Source organism: Loxodonta africana, chromosome 19 (assembly GCF_030014295.1).
Source record: "Loxodonta africana isolate mLoxAfr1 chromosome 19, mLoxAfr1.hap2, whole genome shotgun sequence".
In the NCBI taxonomy this organism is placed as follows: Eukaryota; Metazoa; Chordata; class Mammalia; order Proboscidea; family Elephantidae; genus Loxodonta; species Loxodonta africana.
The window spans coordinates 5,950,512-5,977,093 of record NC_087360.1 but is presented as its reverse complement, the minus strand read 5'-3'; the positions used below and the strand labels follow the sequence as shown (position 1 = coordinate 5,977,093).

General features: G+C 54.8%; 1 protein-coding gene across 33 annotated transcripts in view; it reads right to left on the bottom strand.

The window, feature by feature from the left end:
* NCOR2 (nuclear receptor corepressor 2) overlaps positions 1 to 24,923 on the bottom strand; it is a 205,291-nt gene extending 180,368 nt beyond the window's left edge. For 12 of the 33 annotated variants that reach the window (XM_064272058.1, XM_064272065.1, XM_064272069.1 and 9 more), the window contains exon 1: positions 151 to 8,615. The gene's annotated coding sequence lies outside the window, so the exon portion shown is untranslated. Of the gene's footprint in view, positions 1 to 150; positions 8,618 to 24,015; positions 24,545 to 24,806 lie in introns of those variants that run through there. The other 21 variants (XM_064272081.1, XM_064272073.1, XM_064272080.1 and 18 more) reach the window with 9 other exon arrangements.
* Positions 24,924 to 26,582: the final 1,659 nt, after the last annotated feature.

Below are 26,582 nucleotides of genomic sequence, written 5' to 3'. Positions count from 1 at the left end.
TGCCAAAACCTTCCCTGCAGGCTTCCTGAGCATCCACAGCATCTGCCAGGCGGGACCTGGCTCCCCAGAAACTTCCGGTCCCCCTCCCACGAAAAGGCCTGGGCATGTGATCCCCAGGGGCCAGCGACATGGCGACAGATGTGAACCTACCAGAAACCGTGGGCAGCAATGTCGTGTCCTCAGAGACTCCCGGAGACCTGCAGGAGAAAACATGCATCTCGTCATGAACTACTGCGGCTTCTGCACAGGGGCCTGGCCTGACCAGGTCGACTGGGTGACAGCGCCCAGCACACTGCACATGTTAGGTAAGTTATTCTCCACTATGACCCACAATTACACTGCGATACTTGACAGAGAGGGAAACCAAGGCTCAGAAAGCCCAAGTCTCAAACCCAAGGTCCAACAGGGACAGTGGTAAAGCTGGGATTTCAAACCAGGGGGTATTTCCTTTTAAGGCAGCCCACACCCCAGCCAAGGGTCTGGGTCCCCTATCTCAAGGTCACTATGAAATTCCCCCAATAACTGCCCAGAGGACCCTGTAAATAAGCAAGTGAGCTGACACCTGAGGAAGCGGATCTGCTATTCTCAATCTAGAAAGTCTAACTGTCACCGCACAAGGTTAAGAAGCATGTAATGAAAACTAGTATCTAAAACATATTTCAAAAATAAACTCGTTCCCTAATACAAGGCACAAACAGAATATAAAACATTACTAAAAATACCGAAGAGAAACCAGATAACTGGGAGCTCCTAAAAATCAAACACCTATGCTCACCTAAAGACTTCACCAGAAGAGTAAAAAGACCACCTACAGACTGGGAAAAAATTTTCAGCTATGACATCGCCGACCAGCGCCTGATCTCTAAAATCTACATGACTCTGCTAAAACTCAACCACAAAAAGACAAACAACCCAATTAAAAAATGGGCAATGGATATGAACAGGCACTTCACTGAAGAAGACATTCAGGCAGCTAACAGATATGTGTGTGAGGAAACGCTCTCGATCATTACCCATTAGAGAAATGCAAATCAAAACTACAATGAGATTCCATCTCACTCCAACAAGGCTGGCGTTAATCCAAAAAACACAAAATAATAAATGTTGGAGAGGCTGTGGAGAAATTGGAACACTTACACACTGCTGGTGGGAATGTAAAATGGTACAACCACTTTGGAAATTGATTTGGCAGGTTTTTTTTTAAAAAGCTAGAAATAGAACTACCATAGGACCCAGCAATCCCACTCCTCGGAATATATCCTAGAGAAATAAGAGCCTTTAGACAAACAGATATACGCACACCCATGTTTACTGCAGCACTGTTTACAGCAGCAAAAAGACAGAAGCAAGCAAGGTGCCCATCAATGGATGAATGGATAAATAAATTATGGTATATTTCCACAAAGGAATACTACACATTGATAAAGAACAGTGTTGAATCTATGAAACATTTCATAACATGGAGGAACCTGGAAGGCATTATGCTGAGTGAAATTAGTCAGTTGCAAAAGGACAAATATTGTATAAGACCACTATTACAAGATCTTAAAAACAGTTAAACTGAGAAGAACACACTCTCTTGTGGTTACAAGAGGGGGGAGGGAGGGAGGGTGTGAGAGGGGTATTTACTAAACAGATAGTAGATAAGAACTACTTTATGTGAAGGGAAGGACAACACTCAACACAGTGGAGGTCAGCGTAACTGGACTAAACAAAAGCAAAGCAGTTTCCTGAATAAACTGAATGCTTCGAAGGTCAGCGAAGCAGGCACAGCGGCTTGGGGACCATGGTTTCAGGGGACATCTAAGTCAATTGGCATAATAAAATCTATTAAGAAAACATTCTGCATCCAAGAGTGGTGTCTGGGGTCTTAAACGCTAGCAAGTGGCCATCTAAGATACATCAATGAGTCTCAACCCACCTGGATCAAAGGAGAATGAAGAACACCAAGGACACAAGGTAATAACGAGCCCAAGAGACAAAAAGGGCTACATGAACCAGAGACTACATCATCCCAAGACCAGAAGAACTTGATGGTGCCCGGCCACAACTGATGACTGCCCTGACAGGGAACACAACAGAGGACCCCTGAGGGAACAGGAGAGCAGTGCGAAGCAGACCCCAAATTCTCATAAAAGGATCAGACTTGGTGGTCTGACTGAGACTAGAAGGACCTCGGTGGTCACGGCCCTCAGACCTTCTGTTGGCCCACGACAGGAACCATTCCCAAAGGCAACTCGTCAGGCATGGATTGGACTGGACAACGGGTTGGAGAGGGATGCTGGTGAGGCATGACCTACTTGGATCAGGCGGACTCTTGAGACTATGTTGGCATCTCCTGCCTGGAAGGGAGATGGGAGGGTAGAGGGGCTTTGAAGTTGGCAAAATGGACACAAAAAGAAGACAGTGGAAGGAGGGACCAGGCTGTCTCATGGTGGGGGGCGGGGGGGAGAGTAACTGGGAATATGTAGCAAGGAATATATAAGTTTTTATGTGAGAGGCTGACTTATTTGTAAACTTTCACTTAAAGCACAATAAAAATTATTAATAAATAAATAAATAAACCTGTTGCCACCGAGTCAATGCCAACTCGTGGTGACCCCGTGTGCTGAGCAGAACTGTGCTCTCTAAGATTTTCAATGGATGACTTTTCAGAAATAGATCGCCAGGTTCTTCTTCCAAGGTGCCTCTCAGCAAACTCGAACGTCCAACCTTTCAGTTACCAGCTGAGCACATTCACCATCTGCACCACTCAGGGACTCAAAATCACATAATGGACACCCACAAACAAGAAAATCTAATCAAACAATAAGAAAACAGGCAAAAACCTGGATAGACGCTTCAGAAAAGAGGATATGCAAATGGCCGATAAGCACAGGAAAAGATGCTCAACATAATTAGCCATCTGGAAAGTGCAAATTAAAACCATGAGATACTACTACAGGCCCCGGAGAATGGCTAAAATTAAAAACACTGACAACATCAAGTACTGACGAGAATACGGAGCAACTGGAACTCTCATACATTGCCAGCGGGAATATGATGGAGCAACTGGAAAACAGTTTGGCAATTTCTTCTGAAGTCAAAACTACATTTACTACATATATAACCCAGGAACCCCACTCCCAGATACATACCCCAGAGAAATGAGAACCTACGTCCACACAGACTCGTACGTGTAAACGTTCACAGCAGCACTATCCATGACAGCCAAAGAGCAGAAACAACCAAAATGCCCATGGACAGGGGAACAGATAAACAGCAGTGCGTTCATACCATGGAATACTGCTCCCCAATAAAAAGGAACAAACGACTGTGCATGGAACCACATGGAAGAATCTCAGACTCACTATGCTGAGTCAAAAAAAACCAGACTAAAAGACTATACCCTCTATGATCCATTTATATGATTCCAGAAAAGGTAAAACAACTTCCAAGTGTAGTGAGGTTTACGACGTGGTCAACCTGTAACAGAAAGAGCATGACTTCCACAAAAGCTAGGGTGGTGATCACCTCTGGGAAGAAGTTTTGTGGCCACATGGTGCCCCTTTACAATTGTTCACTAATCTGCACATGCATCTACATACGCATCTTCACTGTGTTACCTTTGGCATCACAAAGAACAAGTAAAAACGGTACAGTGGGCAGAGCACTGGACAAAATAGAAAGTCCCAGCTATGGTCCCAGTTCCTCCAGTGACCACTGTGATCGTGGGCAAACCTCTAGACCTCTCTGAGCTGTTTTCCTATCTCGAAAATGGGCGCAACTCCCCCAAAGTTGTCTCCAAGGTCAGGCCACTTGCTAACATCTCAGCCTCAAGCAGACCTTAGAGGAGCCCCCCCGTCCCCGCATCTGGTGCCAGACCCCAGGGATCAGAGACTAGAGGAATGGGGGATACCTGCTCTCACAGACTGGGGGTGGGGGGGGCAGGGAGTGTGGAAAGTACTAAGTGTCTGAAGCCAGGCTCCCTGGATTCAAATCTAGGCTCCACCTCTTTCTAGCTGTGCAACCTGCAAATAGCAGTTTCACCTCTCGGAGCCTCAGTTTCCACATCTCTAAAATGGGAACAAAGGTAACAATACTAACCTCACCGGGATTCTAAGGACGTGAAGTGCTTGTGGAGCCAGTGTACGGGAGCAGCAAGCGCTCAGTAACTCCTGGGCACTGCTATCATCCTCTCTGGACTGGTAGCTAAGCTCCAGAGCCCTGCCCTCTTACACGCCAGCCCCATGGCAGGCATTCGCAGACCCCACAGAGCCTCTGGAGGGGCAGCTGCAGGCAGCTCACTAGGAACAAATGCGTCACTTCTTTCCTGCCCTTTTAAGTTGTTTTAGGTTTTTTGGTTTTTATCCACTAAGATGCCCTGGGCTTGGCACTCGGTTGTACCATCTGCGGCAGCTCCAGAGACAGCCCCTGCGGGAGGGCTACAGAAAGGGAGGGCCCGGGCACAGCTCCACGGCTGCCCGGCCCAGCTCCCAGAAGTCTCCGAGGCCAGCCCCCCTGCATCATGTCCTATAAGCAGCTCAGGCAAAACCAGCTGACACGTGACCAGGAGAAGAACAGTCAGGGCACAGAGCATCAGGGGTCTCCCCTAGGGAAGACCCACTGGAGCCAAGGCTAAAGGTCAGGAGGCAGCTGGCCATGCAGACATCGGGGAAGAGCATTCTGGGTGGAAGGTCCAGCAAGAGCAGAGGCCCAGAGGCGGGGGCCAGCTCGGTGGCCAGCAGGGCTGGAGCATAAAGAGCTGGGGCGGAGAGATCTCAGGAAGAAAGCAGTTGGGCTATGCTGCCAGGGTAAGGCCACAGGAGAGGCATGGTGCCTTGCTGACCTAACAAATAACCAGGAGGACAGTGTCAAGTAGGGCCAGTGGGAAACTTCCAATTAATCCCTGAGGGCTCCCTGGAGGCAGCAGACCTCAATAAGCAGAGCCAGAGGGAAAGGGCCTCCTCCCCAGCCTCAGCCTCTTCCTGTGCAGGACAATGAGTCTCTTCCTTCCCGCAGAACTAAAGGGCCCCACGGGAGGCATGACCTCCAGGAGCCACCCCAAAGGCTGGAGTTTGGAGCTTCCGGCACATCTGGATCCAGGTGCCCAAGAGCGGGGCAGGCCCAGGGCCCCGAGGCTTGGGGAAGGCAGGGGGTGAACAGGAGCCCCTCTGGTCCCTGCGGCAAGTGTCACTGTCCCCTCTCTGGTCCCCTCACCGTGACAGCTAACAGCCCAGACAGCCGGAACGGGAGGCGGGCGGGTAGACTCCAGGCCCTTCCATTTAGAAGCCGCAGGGACGTTTTGTTTTCCTCTCTAGTGACAGCTGAGAGGGCTCCGCAGCCACTCTCCTGAAGCTGCAGAAGAGGCAATCACCGAGGGTTCATGAGGTCTCCAATTCCCTGCCCAGGAGGCAGCCGCAGCCATGGCTGGAAGGTGAGGCGGGGAAGGAGCCTCTCCCGCCCCACAGCCGGCACAGCGGCCAAGTTGAGGCCAATGGGACTCTGAGGAAGCACACAGGGCCCGGTGTAAGGCAGTAACGGAGGGGGCTGCAGGCCAGCGGAGGGGGTCCAGACCTATCAGGGGACATGTAGCCCATGGCGGGGGGGGGACATGCCATACTCCAGGGGCACACGTTGACCCACCTGGAGGGACGCGGCCCATCTTAGGGGCACACGGCCCATCTAAGTGGGACCCACGGCCCACCAAAGGGGAGCATGGGCCCATCCGGGGGGACGTGCCCACCCAGGAAAACAATCCTACTCAGGACCAGCTACAATGCCAGCAGGAACAAGGAGCATGTGACCCAACAGCACACGTTGATACAAACCGCCCCAGTTTCCCCATGCTTACCAACCTTGTTCTAAAACCCTTGTTTTAACGGCTTGCAGCCCAACAGAAGTCCCTGCAGGCCCCTCCCCACCTTGGCTGAGCCTGTCCGGGCCTGGGCCCCTGGCCCCTTTGGACAGCTGGAAGCACTGGGACCCCATGAGCCAAGTCACCGAGGGGGCCAAGGTTGCAGGCAGGCAGGCAGAGGTCAGGCCATGCAGGCATCATTGCCAGACTCCACCCCACCCGTATCCTGCTGTCTCAGTCAGCACTGAGGCTCCAACAAGCCCACCTTCTCACCTGCTCTGGGCTAGGCTACATGGGGCCAGGGGACATCTGGGGCCCCTCCAAGGGTGACTGGATCCCCAGGCTCCTCCCTGCCATGCCTGCACCCCTCCTAGCACCCAGGTCCATCTCTTTGGGCTCCTTCGCCTGATTCAAGAACGCTGACAGACAGAAACCCACCCAACGAAGCAAGAGTCTCCATCACAGCAATAATAGTCCTGTGCCATCTTCCCAGCTTGGCCAAGTAGGCGCCATCCTGGCCCCATTTCACAGATGGGGAAACTGAGGCCCAAACAGGCTCAGCAAAGCCTGCACAGGCAGGGTGTTGGAGCCCAGGTGTCCAGCCCCAGTGCCCACACACATGGCCCCGATGTCCTCAGCCATGCCGTCCTTCACTTCCTATGCCCCCAATTTGGCCCAGAATATGCTTGTCAGAAACCTCCTGGCCCCTGTCCTTGCTCCGGGGTGGGGGGCCATCTGTGGCGACAGCAGCCGCCATAAGCAATTAGAGGCCAGGAAGGAGCGGGTATTGACCAGCTTCTGGAGGAGGAAGGGAGGGCACTGGGGCTCAGCTGAGCGGAGTCTGCATCCGCGAGTCTGGCTCCCAGCCAGGCCCGAGGCGCAGAGGGGCCGGGAGTGCAGGCCAGGCTGGGAGGGGCCAGACGGGTACAGGGAGCTGCCATCTGCCCACCACCTGTGTGCCCCCCCGCATCCCCCCACCGTACAGACAGGCCACGGGGCCCGGGGCTCACCTGCCTGAGGACCTTCGCCCTGCCAGGCATAATCCTAAACCCCTTTTGCTCATCAGCTCACTTAATTCTCACAACCACCCTGTGCACGAGTTGCTCCTGCCCTCCCCATTTCCAAGATGGGGGCAATGAGGCAGAGAGGAGACCCCAGGGCTGAGTGGGGTTCACAAACAATATCCGCTGCAACCGCCACACGGTGCTGCTGACGCCGGCCCCCGCCTGCCCTGGAGAGCCTCTGGCAGCCACCAGTCTACCTTGGCCATGGATTTGTCCAAGCTGGACACACCACAGAAACGGAATCACACAACACGCGGCCTTCTGTGGCTGGCTTTTTCCACTGTGCGTCGTGTTCTCAAGGTTCACCCAAACTGTAGCCTGTATCACGACTTCATCTTTATGGCCGATGATACTCCATTGTGTGTATACCCCAATCACTTATTTTTAAAATAAGCATGTTATAAATAATGAAAAGACACAACATGATAAATCGTATATAAAAAAACACACACGACACATACATGATCACCATCATCAGGACACTGTGGAATCTGGTAGGTGGGAGGGGCCCACAGGCGGGAAGGGGACCATGGGAGCCCCAGAGCTGGGGCAGGTCGGCATCTGACCTCCTGTCCAGCTGGGCCGCTTCAGCCTGCTCCCACTCCCCCACTATGCTGTGTGACCCTGGGCAAATTGCTCACCCTCTCTGGGCCTTGGCCTCTCCATATGTAAACAAGGACACTGGACGAGATTCTACCTCCGACATCTGCAGCTCTCACAGCCCCTAATCCTCTCTGGGCCCTGGGGGAAGGACAGAGGTTGTGGCAGTGAGGTTCCGGGGGCCCGGAAGGCGCAGGACACATGAGCGGGTGTCTTAGTGGCCTAGTGCTGCTGTAACAGAAACTCCACAAGTGGGTGGTTTTTAAGGACAGAAATTTACTTTCTCACACTTTACAAGGCTAGGTTCCAGGGAAGGCTCTCTCTGTCCACCCGAGGAAAATCCTTCTCTCGGCTTCTCTAGTGTTCCTTGGAAATCTCCATGTGGCATCTATCTTGTCCCCACTCCTGCTTGCTGGCTTCTGTGCCTAATCTGCCAGTTTTATATCTCAAAAGCTATGGGTTTCAGACACACCCTACAGCAGTATGGCCTCATTGACCTAACAAAGAAAATCCTACTCCCAAACAGGATCACCTCCACAGGTACTGTTGTTAGGCACCCTCCAGTCTATTCCAACTCATGTGACAGAACAGAACTGCTCCACAGAGTTTCCTAGGCTGTAATCTTTATAGGAGGAGATGACCAGGCCTTTCTCCCGCAGAGCACTGGGTGGGTTCAAATTGCCGACCTTTCGGTTAGCGGCTGAGCACTTAACCGTTTGCATCATGAAGGGTTAGGATTTACAACACATATTTTGAGGGGGGACACAATTCAAACCCTAACACCAGACGAGGAGGAGAGCTGACAGGCCGCCGCCCAGGGCTGGTGACAGCAAGGACAGGCAGCCTGGGGATGCTGAGGCCCTCCTCAGGGCCTGGGTTTGTCCTACCCTGCCCCACCCTAAGGCTCTCTCCACCTTAGCATGAGGGATATTTGGGGCTGGATGACTGTTTGGGCAGTGGGGGGTGTCCTGTGCTTGGAGGATGTTTAGAAGTAGTGCCCCCCCACCGAGTTGTGCAACCAAAAGTGTCTCCAGACCTTGCCAAATTTCCCAAACTGCGGAGCAAAATCACCCCCAGTTGAGAGCCACTGCCTGTTGCCACTGATCCCCACCCCGACCCCGGCCTAAGGGCCTCCAGCCCCCCACCCCCACAGGAAACAGCAGCCTCAGTGGCACCATCCAAACACAAAGCCTCCCCCAGGCAGCTCGCTGGTCCGACCAGTTCCAGGATGGGCCTCCTCTCCCTCTCCCAGGTCAGGCAGTGAAGACCTGGGCTAGGCCGGGCTGGACTTGCAGCAGGGAACCCATGGGTCATCAACAGACCCTGGCTGAGCCCTACGACATGTAACACTGCTCCAGGCACAGGGGCCCCACGGTGACCAGGACGGACGTGGCTTCTGCTTCCACTGCACTGACATTCCAGCGGGGAGAAGGCAGACAAGAAATGAGTCAAGGAATCCACGGAGCAACTTCACATTATGACGGCTCAGCAATAACTGGGATGGTGGGGGCTGGGGGGTCAGGGAGGGCCTCCCACTGGGACATCTGGGCTCAGGCCTAGCAGCAAGGAGATGGCCCTGCTGATCTCTAGGCGAAGAGTGTTCCAGGTGACAGCATGTGCAAAGGCCCTGGGGTGGGAAGGCGTGTGGCTGGAGCACCAGGCAGGGGAGTCACTCAGCGAGGGCATGGTAGTTGGGTCTCCATGGTGGTTCCAACCCCCAGAACGTCTTGGACACGTGCAGGGATGTTTTTGGTTGTCCTGTGACTGGTCACTTAGCTGGAGGGAACAGTCCCCATGGTGAAACGTCACCCTCCCATCCCAGTTCTAGGACGAGCTGGTCACTAAGAACCTGACTGTCCCAATCAGAACATCTGAACACTGGCTTTTCCTTAATGCCTCTTTTATGTATGTCCAGTACGGACATGCTTCCGTCTTTGTGTCCCCCGACTCTGAACGTACCCGTGAGTGGGTGCCAGCAGCCCTTCCTCTCATTTCTCTTCAGATTACACAGAGTCTGACTGTTGCTGTTAATGCTGGGCAGACCAAGACCGTATTCAGGGCGGGTTTTCTCAGCACATGCTGCAAAGACGGCCGGGGACTGTCTGGACGCTGTGTGGTGCTGGGAAGTGAGCACTGCTGCAAGTTCATGAGGCTCCCGGCAGGATCGAGTGAGTGGATACAGGAGGTGACTGCCACTGTGAGACAGGCATAAAGCGCTCACCCCAACAAGCACCGCCTCTCTGCCCAGTGCAGCACAGGGGCTGGAAGCAGGAGGGAAAAGCCCCAGAGCAGCGACCCTGCCGGGGGGGTGGGGCAGAGAAACAATCCTGCCCCCCCACCTAGGGCCAGGTAGCTCACTACCCACCGGGCTTTTATCTCCAAGGAGATAAGCCAGCTCCTCAAGTTCACATTCGGGATCAAATGTTGCTGCTGTTGTTAGATGCCATCAAGTCTGTTCCGACTCCCAGCGACCCTATGCACAGCAAAACAAAGCAGTGCCCGTTCCTGCGCCATCCTCACAATCAGTGCTATGCTTGAGCCCATTGTTGCAGCCACTGTGTCAATTCATCTGTTGAAGGTCTTCCTCTTTTTCACTGACCTTCTACTTTACCAAGCTTGATGTCCTTCTCCAGGGACTGGTCCCCACTGATTACACGTCCAAAATACGTAAGACAGAGTCTCGCCATCTTGCTTCTAAGGAACATTCTGGCTGTACTTCTTCCAAGACAGATTTGTTCCTTCTTCTGGCAGTTGACGGTACAGTCAATATTCTTCACATGAACCCACTTAATCCCCTTAAGGATATCCACAGAGCCAGCTCCTCAGAGGCCTGGGGAGGACGGCAGCTCAGCCCTGGCCAGTCGAGACCTCCACCCACACCACCCGATGTAAAGAGGGTACTCCAGGCACCTGCCCACGCACCCCAAGCACAGCCAGCTACGGAGACACCAGTGACAGAAGCGTCCACACTGGCCTTCATAGAGGCTGTCCACACCCCATCACTGCAACTCACCGTGTGCCATGTGCCCAGGCAAAGCAACTCATTTAACCCCCAGCAACCCAAGAGTAGGTGTTTTTATGAAACCCAATCTCCAGACGTGGCAAGTGAGGCCCAGAGAGGAAACGGCTGGCCCAAGGTTATAAAGCACCTCACCGGATTACCAGCAACCCTCAGGCCACCACTGCCCTGTTTCACAGAGGGAGAAACTGAGGCTGGAAGGGGCCTTGGGGGAGGCGCCACCATTTCCCAATGCCAACCTGGGTGCAGTGGGCAGGGCATCCCACCAGGCCCAAGAGGCCTCGCACCTACCTTCTTGCAGCCTTATGGAGCAACTCCACAGTAGGTTCTTAATGAAACCATTTGAATAACTAATGTGAACAGGAGGCTCCAGGGAAAACCCCTTCGTGGGCTCTCTGCGCTCCAGATAGCCGTCCTCCATCCTGTACCGCAGGGGCTGTGGGGGCTGTTGAGGAGGCCGGGGAGCCACTGAGTCCCCTCCCCCCAGGTTACACTTGGCCATGCCCAGAGACGTTTCTGGCTGTTCCAACTCAGCAGGTAGGGGCTACTGGCATCAAGTGGATAGAGCCCAGGGATGCTGCTCAACACCCTACAACACACAGAACAGCCTCTCAATAGGGAATCATCCAGTCCCACTGTCAATGCTGCCAAGGCTGAAAAACCCTGCTGTACACACTCATTCGAGCATCCACTGGGCACCTACTGTGTGCACAGCCACACAACAACCTGTAAGGAGATGAAGTCACAAGGCTCAGACAGGCAGGGCTTCACGCCCCAAGTCACACGGCTACTGCAGGGCACAGCGACACTCAAACCCAGGTCCCCGACTCAGAGTCGGTGCACCCAAACGGAGTGCCTGCTAGCATCATCTGCAAAAGCTGAAACCCCACAATTCCACTCCCGGGTGTTCACAGAAAGGACACGACATCCCGTGAGCACTGAAGACCCTCGCGAGGAGGTCCCCAGTAAGGCTGTTACTACACTGAGCACATGTGACATGTGCCCATGACGAAACACCACCCGGAAGGTAAGGCAGTACCCACCCAGATCGCAAAACTGCAGTAAGAATTAAAAGATGCAACTGTACCTAATGACAGGCCCCTAAAGGCCTTGCATGGCTCCTTTTTCATCCTCACAACAGCCTGAGGTGGTGGTACTATCCATGTGCACGTTTTACACCCAGGGAAACTGAGGACAGAGTCCCAGTGACATGCCCGACGACACACAGCTGGTTCGAGGCAGCAGTGGGAGGGGGACCATGCTGGCCGCAGAACGTGTGCTGGCCCCGCAGCCTTTCTAAACGTGGGGAGGAAATTACTAGGTAGAATTATATAATCAACGGTCGATTCCGACCACTTTTGGCAGACGCAACGCTCAACTGATAACAAACTGCAGGCCAGCGTGGACAGACAGACTCAGTCCCCGGGGGATTTCTCAAGGAGGCAGGGCCCCGGGGCCGTGCAGGGATACAGGAAAGTGTGGATGACAGAACAACACACCCAACTGAGAAATGCAGGCCTCCGGGGAGGGGGCACAGGAGACCTGGATGTCACCTGTCATTTTCTGTTTAATGAACAACAGCTGCCTCTGCTGGCAGCCCTGAGTCTGGTCTCCTGCACACCTGCCAAGACCCCCTCGCCCTTACCCACCCCACCTGGAAAGCGTCCTGGGGGCAGGCGGGAGAACCTCCCCCACCTAAGGTTCTTGTTTCACTTAATTGCAGTCTTTGGTTTCTGGAGACATGCCCAGAGGCCTTCAGGGCAGGAGGTGTGAGCCACTTTCTTTCTCTTTCCAGTAAACCATTAAGGAAGCAGAGGATGGCGTTGCCACCTGCCCTGAGAATCTACAACACCTGCCCCCCCTTTGGAAGTGAGCCATGGCGTGGGACACCCCGCCTGGCAGACTCAGCGGTGACCGCCGTGGTGGGCACAAGCTGGGACATACTTTATTTCTGACTGTCCACTGGTGTTAAGAACCCCACCAGGTCTCCAAAAATAAAACAGAAAGAAGAAAGCACAAAGATGCACACATCCCTACCTCACACCACCTGTCTCTCCTCCAAACCCTTCAAATGGTCCCATCTCCTTCTGGACACCGTTCGCATTTCGTTTTTCACCAGCCTGCCCGTTTTCAACATGCAGGTCCATCGCCCACAGCCCCAGGTCAAGCCAAAGAAGCTGCAGGTCACATGATACCCGAGGTCACCTGGCACGACCACCAACTAAATGACACATCTACCCAGTGTGGCTCTAGGCGGGTGACTCACGGGGGAGGCACGGCTTGGTCCTGGGTTCCCAGTGCTGCTGAAACAGAGCCCCACGTGCATGGTGCTTCAAATGGCATAAATTATCTCACAGTACTTGAGGCCAAAGGCTGATATGGGTCTCACCAGGGTAAGTCAAGGTGTTGGCAGGGCTGGTTCCTTCTGGCGGGTCCAGGGGAGAATCAGTTTCCTTTGGCTTTTCCAGGTTCTCGAGGCTGCCTGCATTCCTTGGCTCATGGCCACCTTTCATTGTCAAAGCCAGCATCGCAGCCTCCTCAAATCTCTGACTCTGCCCTCCTGCCTCTCTTCCCCTTTATACAGCCTTGTGATTACACAGGGTGTACCCAAATAATCCAGGACAAACAAACCAAAAACCCATTGCCGTCAATTCCACAGCAACCCTATAGGACAAAGTTGAACTGCCCCATAGGTTTTCTAATGCTGTTTTATAGAAGTACCCTGCCACATCTTTCTCCTGTAGGGTGACTGGTAGGTTCAAGCTGCTAACCTCTCACTCAGCAGCCAATCACTTAACCACCACACTACCAGAGCTCCTCAATCCAGGATACCCTATTTTAAAATCAGCTGACTGTTGTTGTTAGGTGACGTCAAGTCAGTTCCGACTCACAGCTACGTACAACCAAATGAAACACTGCCTGGTCCTGTGCCATGCTCGTAATCGTTGCTACAAGTGAGCCCACTGTTGCAGCCACTGTGTCAATCCATTTTGTTGAGGGTCTTCCTCTTTTTCACTGACCCTCTACTTTATCAAGCATGATGTCCTTCTCCTTTTTTAAGACGAAGTCTCGTCATCCTCAATTCTAAGGAGCATTTTGGCTGTACTTCTTCCAAGACAGATTTGTTCATTCTTCAGGCAGTCCATGGTATATTCAACATTCTTAGCCAACACCATAATCCAAAGGTGTCAATTCTTCTTCAGTCTTCTTTATTCACTGTCCAGTTTTCGCATGCATATAAGGCAATTAAAAATGTCATGGCTTAGGTCAGGCGCACCTTAGCTCTTAAAGTGACATCTTTGCTTTTTAACACTTTCAGAGGGGTCTTTTGCAGCAATTTTGCCCATCGTGCATCATTTGATTTCCTGACTGCTGCCTCTATGGGCATTGATTGTGGATCCAAGTAAAATGAAATCCTTGACAACTTCACTATTTTCTCCATTTATCATAAAGTTGCTTATTGGTCCAGTTGTGAGGACTTTTGTTTTCTTTATGTTGAAGTGTAAGCCATACTGAAGACTGCCGTCTTTCATCTTCATCAGTAAGTGCTTCAAGTCCTCTTCACTTTCAGCAAGCAAGGTTGTGTCATCTGCATAACGCAGGTTGTTTATGAGTCTTCCTCCAATCCTGATGCCCTGTTCTTCTTCATACAGTCAGTCCAGCTTCTCGGATTATTTGCCCAGCATATAGATTGAATAGGTATGGTGAAAGGATTCAACCATAACACATGTCTTTCCTGACTTTAAATCACACAGTATCCCCTTGTTCTCTTGGAACGACTGCCTCTTGGTCTATGTACAGGTTCCTCATGACCACAATTAAGTGTTCTGGAATTCCCATTTCTTTGCAATGTTATCCATAATTTGTTATGATCCACACAGTCAAATACCTTTGCAGAGTCAATAACACATGGGTAAACATCTTTCTAGTATTCTCTGCTTTCAGCCAGGATCCATCTGACATCAGCAATGATATCCCTCTTTCCATGTCCTCTTCCGAATCCAGCGTGAATTTCTGGCAGCTCCTTGTCTATGTACTGCTACAGCCATGTCTAAATTATCTTTTGCATAGTTTTACTTGTGTGTGATATTAATGATATTGTTCGATAATTTCCACATTCTGTTGGATCACCTTTCTTTGGAATGGGCACAAATATGGATCTCTTCCAGTCGGTTGGCCAGGAAGCTGTCTTCCGTATTTCCTGGCATAAGCAAGTGAGCGCTTCCACCATTGCATCTGTTTGTTGAAACATCTCAGCTCCGTCAATTCCTAGAGTCTTGTTTTTTGCCAATACCTTCAGTGCAACTTGAACGTCTTCCTTCAATAATATCAGTTCTTGATCCTATGCTACCTCTGGAAATGGTTTTGCTACAGTGACTCTGTGTATTCCTTCCATCTTCTTTTCATGCTCCCTGCATTTTTCAGTATTTTGCCCATGAACCAAAAACCAAACCCGTTGCCATCAAGTCGATTCCGACTCACAGCAACCCCACAGAACAGAGTAGAACTGCCCCACAGAGTTTCCATGGAGCACCTCGTAGATTCAAACTGCCTACCTTTTGGTTAGCAGCCATAGCTCTTAACCACTACACCACCAGGGTTTCCATTTTGCCCATAGAATCCTTCAATACTGCAACTACAGGCTTCAGTTAGCAACTGATCACTAACCACTGCACCACCAGGGCTCCTCAATCCAGGATAACCTCCCTATTTTAAGATCAGCTGATTAGCAACCTTAATTCCACCTGAGGCCTGGATTCCCCTTTACCACAAAACATGACATAGTCACAGGTTCCAGGGACAAGAGCATGGACAGCTTTGGGTCAGTCGCTGTTCAAAAACCTCTGGTATCTAGGAAGCTGCTCATACGGCCCACCTCACAGACCCTGAACTCCAACAGCCGATGCTTGGAGTCGCCGTGACTCAGTCTCTCCTCTCCTACAGGATGTGAGCAGGCGTGCCAGCTCCATCACCTGCACAGTGAGTACAGGTCCCCTAGGTGTTTAGCCCAGCTAGGATAAACACGTACATCCAGGCAGAGACCTACAGCCCATCACTAGAGACTTCCTCCCCCAGGCTAACAACTCACAACTCATCGATCATTATTCTTTGCCAATGTGATACAAACGTCACCCATTACACTGATGAAGATGTCAAGGCCCAGAGAGACTGTGCAGAAGCCACACAGTGAGCCAAGGCTCAAGTTGGGGTTTCAGTGCCCAGCAACTTCCCCACACTCCATCCAGGATTCTCTGGGCAGCTCCACCTCTTCATATTCCCCCATCTCCCCCCTGGCATCTGGACCAGATCCAATTCTCCTGGGAAGCCCCCTCCCCAATTCCCTCCATGTCGCCACCAACTTAACTTCCCTTCCAATGCTAAAGCCACAGCCCTGCCTTCCCCTTTTCAATGCCATGCCACCCACTGTGCCCACCGTGCCTCTTCTATGGCCACCGAAAACTCCCACATGGTGACCAGGATACATGGCCGGGGGCTCCAGGCTCAGCATCCAACTTGGCCTTTGGGAGCACAGGAAGGGTAGTGAGAGCCAGAAAGTCACACAACAAGCCTGCATCGCAGCCTCTGGGGTGCACACAGACGCTGTCTTGGAGCTCCCGCCAGGAAAAGCGCCATCGTCCCAGAAGCACCACAGCTCGAGGTGGCAGCCAGAGCCCAGGTGCCGCAAACATAGCTTCCTGCCCACCACCGCAGTGGCTATTTATAGTCACGCCGCTGCCAGGAGAAGCTGCCAGACTGGGCCAGCTCAGCTTCCTGCACGGCAAAGCTGGCCACGGTCTGAAAGCCCACATGGAGGACCCCTCCAAGTGTGGGCCAGTCCCCAGGGCCGAACACACAGTGGCCCCAGCGCTGTTCCCACCCACTCCCAAGGGCCCACCGTCCAAGGGAAAGGGAGACACGAGGAAAGCTTGAGTGCCCTGCCAAGGTGGGAGCTACAAAGCTGTACCCTGAACAGGTGACGTCACCACTGTACGCCTCAGTTTACTTATCTGTAAACGGGACCAGCAGGCACAATAGCACTGGCCATGTGGGGTTACTATGAGGCTTCAGTGAGCTACCACAGGTGAGGCCCCTTGTCCAGTGCAGTGTAAGCGCTCAAGGACCTCGCCTGTATCCCCCCTGCCAGCCCAGGGCCTCTCCTCACCCCACCCCACCTGCCCAGAGACCAAACACCGAGGATGGGGAGGGGTCGCCCTGCCCCCATGCCCAGGACACCCATGGACTGCTCGATCAATTCCACCCTTCCACACCTGCACACCTCCCAAAGCCCAGGGACGCAGCAGGTGGCAGCACCACAGTCCTGCCCATGCCTCCGCCATGGACCAGATGGCCTACGATGCCCCCGGCACACATGTGTGCACACCGGTACAACCTCTGCAGCCAGTCCACACAACGTCACCGTCGCAGCTGTCCACTAAGCACTGAGTCCACCCCTACCTGTACGAGGCAGGGAGTACAGCTGCCCCATTTCACAGATGCAGAAACCAAGGACTCTGCCTGATGAAGGGAGAGGGGGCCGCCACTCTGGTATTCCATGAGGTAGTTGGGGTCTCCTCACTCACCAAACAGCAGATACACCTTGGGGTCCCTGGTGACCCCCCCAATGGCTGACCAGGGGAGCTCATCAGTTGACCGGTAGAGAGGGAGGCTGCCACAGTAGTCCAGGCAAGCGGTGACAGTGGCCTAGCAGGCAGTGAACGTGGAGAGAATGACAATGGCCAAAAACACTTAGGAGGGTGGAAGGCAGCGCTGGTATGGCGCGGGTGAGGTAGTGGCCCCAGATTCCCCCTCGGAGCCCCTGTGCCTAACTTCACAGGAAGCAGACGTTACCCAGGAGCCACCTCACACATAATTCCCATGGAAGTCCAGCCCTGGGCCTGGCTCGAGCCCCCAAGACTCCTGGCTGAGAAGCCTGGCCCAGCCTGCAGGCTTGCCTAGTTAGCCTAACAAGCAGGACCTGGTGCCACGCAGGTTGCCATGGCCACAGAGACACCACTGCGGCCCTCAGCAAGGCTCCCAGAGGGTTCGTAGCAGGAACCTCAAGGGCAAGTTCGGTGTAAGGACAAACGGAGGATGCTGAGGCACCCTCAACCATGCGGCAGAGCCTGTTGCAGATACCCTCAGCCTCGGTCTCTGGGACTTGACTTAGAATGTCCCACAGAAAGCCCCCTAGGTGACAAAGGAAAGCTGGCTCCCTCACCCAGGCACCCCTCCAAACCTACCTGGCCCGCAGCATCCCCACCCCACACCAATCACACACCAAGCGCTCAGTACCCACAAATATTCATGATCATTAATTTGTATTAAAGGTCACGTGAGACATATGCCGTCCTAAGTGCTTCACAAACATCATTGCATTTTAGCCTCACAATAACCCTACAGGCATCATCCCCATTACACAGAGGGGAAACCAAGGCTCAGAGAGGTTAAGCCACTTGCCTACAGTCACACAGCTCCAGTGTGGCAGAAGCAGGCTGCAAACCCAGGCCACCCAGCTCACAGCCAGCCAGGAGGGAGGAGTCCCAACGCAGGGACAGGAGTAGGTCTGGACGAGGGGGGTCATGGGTCCAGCTGTTAGCTCCTTTTGTCTCCGCCACATCCTGTGAGGTTGCCACCGTCGTCCATCACCCCATTCTGCCAGTGGGTAAACTGAGAGGGGCATTGCACAGAGGACCTGTCACTTGTCCAGGGCCATACAACCAGTGAGAAGTAGACAGCACTGTGACCCAGAACCTGCAGCTCCCTCTGGTTCTGCTCACAAACACAGGTCACAGAGACCCAAGCTCATCCCAGGAGACGGCAAGCAGACAGCAAGGAGCCTTGGCCACACTGCCCCCAGTAAACCGGCCACCGAGGAGCCGCCTGCCCCAGGTGTATACCCACACACACAAACACACACCCTGCATCCACACACCCACACACGTACGGATATGCACAGGCATGCACACACGTACAGGCAGTCACACACACATACAGGCACACGTGCATACCCACACACCAAGGGCACTGATCACCCTGTCTCCTGTTTACACCTTCAACAACCCACCAGCATGCTCCCCCCTCGCTCCCCCCGCCTTCCTTTCCCATTGTATATAAATACCCCAAGGCCAGCACAGACAAAAACCTGAAAACATGGGCACCCACCAGGGCTGAAATATGGAGCCCTAGGGGTCCCTCACTGCAGAAACAGCCGCAGTGTTGCTAATGCAACTCCAAGGCCCCCAGGCACCTGCGTTCCCAGATACAGGGACAGACAGAAGTTTAACACTCCACCCTGGAACTATAAGGGCATCAGAGACACTGACCAACAGGCCTGCCCCACGGCCAGGGCGTTCCCTTCAAACAAGGACCCTAGAAAGCCAAGGAGCCTCCAATAGGGACATCTTTCACCCAAGTCACTCACTGTCATCTTCACAAGTCCAACCCAAGGTGGGTGTCCAAAGACCCCCGGTTCTCACCCAGGGTCTGACCTTGGTGAAAACATTCCACGGGGGTGAGCTTTGGTTTTTTCCTGTGGAACACCAATCTACCAGAGCTAAGACAACATTCTAGAACACAGATGATAAAACAAAATCAAAGTCAAGGTCAGGGCAAAGGAAAAAGCAGGAATAAATGAATCTGAAATCAGGATGAAATTAGGGAAAATCAAAATACAGGCCAGTGATTACTGAAAGCAGGCTGCAAATTTGGCTCTGAGCTTCCTGGCAGCCAAAGCAAAGAGGGAAACAAGATGGGTTAGAAGTAACCCTAAGAAAATTGTGAAAATTATGTAGCACTGGACGCCAGGTGTGACTGCAACTATGCAGCACTGTACAGGAGGTATTATAGCCTTGGGTATAAAAAAAAAAAAAAAAAATTGGATAAGAGGCCAAAAATTGTGCCAAAAGTCAGCACAACTGCCTGACGCCTTAACTGCCCACCTTTCCTACTACGTTCTACAACAGCAAAATTATAACTGTGAGCATCAGCATAACTCAGCAAGAACGGTGACCCAGGCCAGAAGGGGGGGTTTTAGGGTCCATACCGTGCAGCCCTCAAAGTCACACCTTTCTCTGATCACAGAAGCAAGCAAGCACGAATGGGGCAAAGATAGGTGCCACGTGAAGCCCGACAGGAGAGGAGCCCACTGTCTCTGGAGGGCAACAAGCCCAAGGCCTACAGCTCAGGTGAGGAGGCTGGTCCACTAGAGGATCTTCCCATCAGCCCTTTAAGGAAAGGAACAAGTCATGTCCAGCCCACCTAGGAGGTGAAGACCCAGGTTCACACAACTGGGGAAGTCTCTGATCTCCAACGAGTGAGCAAAATGCTAACAGCAGCTCCTGGGACACACGAGCTCATATAATCCTCACAACAATTAAGTCAAAAGCATCATCACCACCATGCCCATTCTAGAGATGAGCAAACTGAGGCTCAGAAAAGTAACTCACCCAGAGCCAAAAAACTTAGAGCAACAGATGTGGGGGTCAAACCCAACGCCCACACTTTCTGCCCCTTAATCTTCTCCGCTCCCCAATCCACTGTGGGGCGGGGGAAGGGGCAATGTGTCCAAGCTCTGCAAGGAACAGGTCCACCCCTGGTCACGCCACTAGGAAACGGTCAAGTGGGGATGGCGGATGAAACACTCCCAGGCTGCCCACCGCTATTTGTGTAGGATGACTCTTCACAGATGCGTGAACCCAAACATCCTGATTCCGCCCTGTGCCCGGCATGGCAGCGTGGATATGCCGGGGCTCAGGGGCCTCACTTGGCCTAATAACCTGTTGCCGTCAAGTCAATTCAGACTCACAGCAACCCCGTTGAACAGAACTGCCCCCACTGGGTTTCCAAGGCTGTCAATCTTTCTCCCAGGAAGCAGCTGGTAAGTTTGAACCACTGACCTTTCAGTTAGCAGTCGGGTGCTTAACCACTGTACTGCCAGGGCTCCTTATAGGCTCTGATAGGGACAGTGATATTAATCATGCTGACAAAAGCCTTAAGTGCAATGCCACCACTGTGAGACCTCGAGCTAGCCTTGCCCTTCTGATCTGGGCAGTCACCTGCAAAATGGGATCACGGCCGCCAACTGCCCCACTACGTCTCAAGGCTCAAGGGAGTGAGTCTCCAGGTACAAATCACCCTGGGGCTGGCGCCGGCCAGCTCGCAGACCTTGCAGGCCACAGGACTGATCTGATGCTGCTTCCTGGAGCCCTGGGAGACGCCATGCTAAATAATTCAAAGCCATGTTTTCACTTCAAAATAAACACAGCCGTGTCACCAAGGGAATGCCAAATTTGCATGAATGTTTAAGATAAAATCTGAGACTTCAAAGAAATGCCAGGCCTGCCCTGGCACCACTACCCCCTCCCAAGCCCTGGGGAGAAGTTCTCTGGCTCTGGCCCCCTGGGGCGCCTCCTGCAAAGGTCTGTGGGTGGGGCCCCAACCAGAAACACAGCTTCCTTGTTTGTGTCCTCTAAGGCAGCGCCGGCAGCCCAGGCCTGCAATGAATGAAGTCTTGCTGCACAGACATGCAAGTGAGTAATTCCAGGTCTCAATTCTTCACCCCACACGCAAGCTGTGGGACCCTGGGCAAGTCATTTTACCTCTCCGTGCCTCGACGTCACCATCTAAAAAATGGGGTAATAATGGCCCTGACCTCGTAGGGTGTTGTGACGAAAAAATGACGGGACTACACAGCAAACAAAGCAGCCGGCACGTCAAACCAAACCCAGCCAGCTGCGGTGGAGCCCATTCCCATCCGCGGTGACCCCCCGTGTGTCAGGGTACAACTGTGCCCCCAAGGTTTTCCACGGCTGATTTTTCGGAAGTAGATCACCAGGCCTTTCTTCTGAGGCGCCTCTGGTGGACTTGAACCCCCAACCTTCAGGTTAGCAGTCGAGCATGGTAACCGTTGCACCACCCAGGGACCCTGCCTGGCACCGAGTAAGTGCTTTGTGTAAGTGTTGGGTGTTTTTGTTATTCTGTTTTATATTTTCCAACTCCTAGACCAAAGGTCACTGGACAGGTTGTAAAGTCCATTTCCTGTCTCCAAAATCAAAAAAACCAAACCAAACCCATTGCCATCGACTGAATTCCAACTCTTGGTGACCCGACAGGACCACAGGGTTTCCAAAGAGTGGCTGATGGATTCAAACTGCTGACCTTTTGGCTAGCAGCCATATCACTTAACCACTGCCCCACCAGGGCCCTGAGCATCTCCAAAAGATACCCTAAGCATGGCGTTCCTGGGACCCCCATACCACCTTGGGGACACAGGCCTTCTAACCTGACACCCTTGGCCTGGCTGGGAGGCCTGGCCCTCCCAGGCAGTAGCCCCGCCTCAGCCCACCCCCTCCTCCCCCGAGCGCCTCTGGCAGGAATCCCCAGCTCCTGCAAGCAGTTCCCTTGTAGGGAGCCAAGTCTCAGAGGTGTCACCTGGGGAGGCTGATGTTTGTCGCCTGAGACTTGAAAAGGAAACAGAGGAGGGAAAAAAACACACACAAATAACAGCTCTGAGCCCCCTATCGTCAGAGGCCCATTTGATGTGGGGATTTTCGTTCAGAGCTTCAGAAGGGTACAACCCAGGTCCCCAGCCTGACACATCCCCTAAGCAGTGCCAAGACCCAAGTAGCCCCAGCTGGGTTACATGGAGGTGCGCCATCCCCCCATCCCAAGACTCAGAGTCAGCCACCAACTTCTCCACCCACGGCCTCAGGTGGGGGCTGGGAAGGCAGAACAAGGAACACCTGCCTCACAGTGGGGGGCAGGCAGGGCCAGGCAGCCTCCACAATCCACCTGAATGGCAGGGCGCTTGCGGGCCGGGACTCCTGGGGCCGCCTCCACCCAGCCCCTTTGAAAAGCCAGGCGAGCAGTGCAGCCGGCTCCAGCTGGGGCTCGCCTGCAGCTCAATTCTTATGTGCAGAGCTCTCCAGAATCTTCAGCAGCTATGAGTGTTATTAACTGGGGGAAAAGAACAAATTATGCCAAATAAATCCTTCCCACATAGCCAAACCCATGCAGAGCGGAGGAGGGGCACGCACAGCCCCATGAGGGGTCTCCATCCCTCACCTGGGCCTGACAGCCACATTACCATTTACATGGATTTATCAATAGTATTGATCCCCCGAGCCTGCGTAAATAGTAGCTCAGGGGGAAGAGGCCAGGACTGGGCTCTGGGCTCCCGCCCCCACGTCTGGGCACCACAAGACTCCCTGGGCACCGGGTGGTGGTGGCGGCGGTGGTAAATTTCCAAGCAGGGACATGGCAGCTGGTGAGGGAAAGCCAGACAGCACCTGGGATACCAGACAGCACCTGGAATGCCCTCACTGCCTCTGCCAGCACACCAGCTCACCACCAGCTCCAGGCCCCTGAGGCACTCCCCATGGATGGGACTCAGTCTTTCCATCTGTTCGCTGGGCAGAAGGCACCTGCTCTTCTCCATCCTCACTGGGAAAAGCCAAAGAGAGTGGAAAGTCAGGTGACTCAGGACCCCATCCATACACCAGTCCTCCCATTCTTCAGGCAAAAGGCAGACGCCCCCTTCTCAAACTCCCGCTTCATGACAGCAAGGTTTCCAGGCAACTGGATCCAAGGCCAAGTTCTGGAACCCAGAAACAATAACAGCAGTAACAGCAACACACACAAGTACCTTCTGTGTAGGGCTGTACCCAATCCTCCCAACAAGCCTCTGCATTTGATACTAGGACTGTCCTCACTTGGAAGGTGAGAGACCCAAGGACCAGGGACGTGAAGTAATTCGTCCAGGTTCACACAGCTAGCAAGGTGGCCATAAAAGACCCCAACCCAAGGAGTTGAGCTGTGGAGTCTGCTACCGAGGGCTTGGCTATCCCATCTCACCAGCAAGGGAGCATTTCAATATTTCCTTTCTCTGATTGGCCCCCCTCCAAAAAAAAAAAAAAAGACCACCCACAGCGTACACAGCAGCGCCCCTGGGATGCCCTCCCTGCTCTCGCAGGGCCCCGAGAGTCCCTTTTATCAAAGCAGTCGCGGGGCCCCAGATCGGGTTTAAAAAGGGCAAAGTCAAGGCCACCGATAATACATCCCGACGTGCCCAGGAGAACCGGCCCAGGCCCGCTGGGATCCTCTCCCCGCTTCCCCTCTCCCTCGCTCCCTCCCTCACACATCCTTCCTCCAAATCTGTAAAAGAGGAAAAAAAAAATAAGCATAATAAAACCAGCTCTCACCAACAGGGGGGAGGAGGAGGAGGAGGGAGGAGGCTGAGCCGACAGAACAGACCCGCCCCCGCTGCCTGCACCAGACCTTCGGAGAGCCGGAGCGCGCGGCAGGCGGCGATAGGACACTAGCGTCCCAAAAAATAAACCTACAATGTAAAAATAACGCCGGGTGCCCCACGCTAATTGGGCCCGGACGACAACAGCTCACAGGTACATTGTGTCTCTCCCTCCTGCCTGCCTGGCCCTCCCTTCCTCGGGCTTTTTTCTGCCAGCGTCCAGGGTGGGGAAGGTGCGCCCAAGGGTTACCCGCTCGCCGCTGGTCTCTGGGGACGCTCCCCCACACCAGAGCCTGGGGCCTCCCGGTCCAGCCCAAGTGGGATCAGCTCCGAATTCCAACTTCCCAAACTAGTGGCATCCCAAGTATCCGCACAGCCCGGGGGAGGGACCAGGAGGCGGCCCAATGAGGCGTCACCAGCCGCGGGAGGCAGGCCCAGACACCAGGAACACCGGCCCGCGGGGGAGGGGGGACACTGGGCGCCTCTCCCGGGGGAACCCCCGCCCAGCGCCCTCTGGCCCCTGGCCCAGGAGGGGCCGTGGCTACCTCACCCCCGCTGGCGAAAAGCCCCTATATGCCCTCCACAGCAGCCAGGTCGGGGAGCCGGAGGTGCCATCTCCAGGGGCTCCCAAAACACGCAATGCCCGCTGGAAAACAAGGCGCAGTGTCGCCCCCCAAGTCCGAGGCTGCTCCCTGGGGTGGGAGGCGCATGGCGGCCATGCCCCCAAGACTGGGACACACGGTGGGGGACGCCTTGCACGCTTTCAGGGCGCCCCCCCCCGCCTACCCCCACGCCACTTCCCTTCTTCCCGCCCCCTCGCTGGGGAGCTGGAGTTCCCCTAAGTTCCCCAGCGCCCCCAAGCACGCGAGCTGCAGTGCAGACGCGGCGCCGCGCTCCCCAACAAGCCACCCCCGGGAGCACCAACTCGGGAGTGCCGGGACCCCGCCAACTCCGCCGCGTGCGCAGCCCGACCCCCCCCCCGCCCCCGGAAGCGCTCCCCGCGCCTTCCCCGGCCTCCGCTGGGACCCCGACCCAACTCACCTCGCGGCGGTGGCGCCGGACTCGGGGCGCGCTCGGGCCGCCCGGGCACGCAGGCAAGTGGCGGCGCCGCGCGGACTGGGGGCGCGCAGCAGGCCCGGCCTCTGGCCGGGGCGAAATCCTCCCGCCGCCGCCTCCTAGGGCGCCGGCCCGGGCTCACCGGCCCGCAACTCGGCGCGCATGGCAGGGCGCAGGGCGCGGGCGCAGGGCTCGGGCGGGGCGCGGGCGGACGCGGGGCTCCGGTGCGGCCCGGCCTGCCCGCGGCTCCGCGGCTCCGCGCTCCCCGGCGGCGGCTGCGGCGGCGGCGGGAGGGGGAGGCGGGGGCGGGGCGCGAGCCCGGGAGGCGGTGGCTCGGCCTCCCAGCTCCAGCTCCCCGCCCGTACGGACGCGCCCCGGCCCGGCCCCCTCGGGCGCCTTAAAGGGCCCGCGCCGCCTCCCCGACCCTGCGCGCACCCATGCGCGCGCGCACGCTGCCACACACACGCACTTGAGCGCGGCGCCGAGTTTCTTTTTGGCAGCTCTCAAAAAGAGGAAGGAGGGAGAAAGCACCTCCCATCCTACTCCCTCCTCCTTGGAGCCCGCGCGCCCCCCGTCTCCCCAGTCCAGATACTTTACTGGAATCGCGTTTCAGCTTTTATAACTCTGCAGTGGCCAGTGGGTGGGGAGGTGGGCGCACGGGAGGGCTACCTGTACACAGGGCCTTAGGTACACCTGGGGGAGCTTCTGGCTGTGAGCACACAGTGGGATCCTGAACTCACCCCAGCCACCAGTCACACACTGGGCCACAGCCTCACCCGGACTGGAGAGCTCACCCGGATGGATGAGCGTCACGTAGGACTCACAACCCCACAGACACGCACAGCCTGGGACAAGCACCCAAATACAAGATCACACGCAAACGCTGGGACACACGAGGACACACAGGCCCGCACATACCCGAGCCTGTCAGTTTCATGAGTGTGGGGAGTTCTGACTATTCTGTCACTGCCCTATCACAGTAGGGCAGTACCATATGGGGACATTGTGGCACACAAATGCACAGGCTTCACGTGCAAACTCGTGGCCGGAGACACATGGACACACACCCATCCAGGAGCACACACACCACGCCCCCAGGGTCACAGCAAGCACACGTGTGCACATGTGGCCACACAGCCCGAGGACAGCCCTGTCCTTGCTCACCCTTCCTCCTGCCCTCCAAACTCAGGGGCCATCTTTCTAAACACCAGAGGGCACTGGGCGCCCCAGGCCTGGAGCTTCCCTTCCTCCCTCCTCCGCGGCTGCGTTCGCCTAATATGTTGGAGAGTTTTCTTTTTTTTTTCACTTCAACTTTCCTTTTTTGGAGCGACGTCTCAGCAGATTCAGTTCTGCCATCTGCCAACATCTGAGAGCCCCCGGGGGGCGGGGATGGCTGCGGTGGGGGGCGGCCGGGGAGGCGGCGCGGTTTCCAGGGCCCAGCCGCCTCCCGCTGGGATGCAGGGCTTGCCCTCCCCCCGCCCCTGCAGCGTCAGTCCCTCTCTGCCCCCTCAGGCTGTTAGTTTGCATGGGGCAGCGGGTGCTGGGGCTGAGAAAATCCTGGAAAAGGGGAAGTGGATGAGGCACTGGGTAGGGGCTGTTTCCAGTTTGGAACATGATGGGGTCAGAGGTCATTGGTCCTCACCCTCCCATTCTGGCCCCACGGGCTGCAGCCCAGCCCCACCCTGACCGTGAGAATCCTTGTGCAGAAAGCCAGAAAGAAGGCCTGCCCCTCCCGTGGGGCCTGGAGGCGGGAAGGGGGCC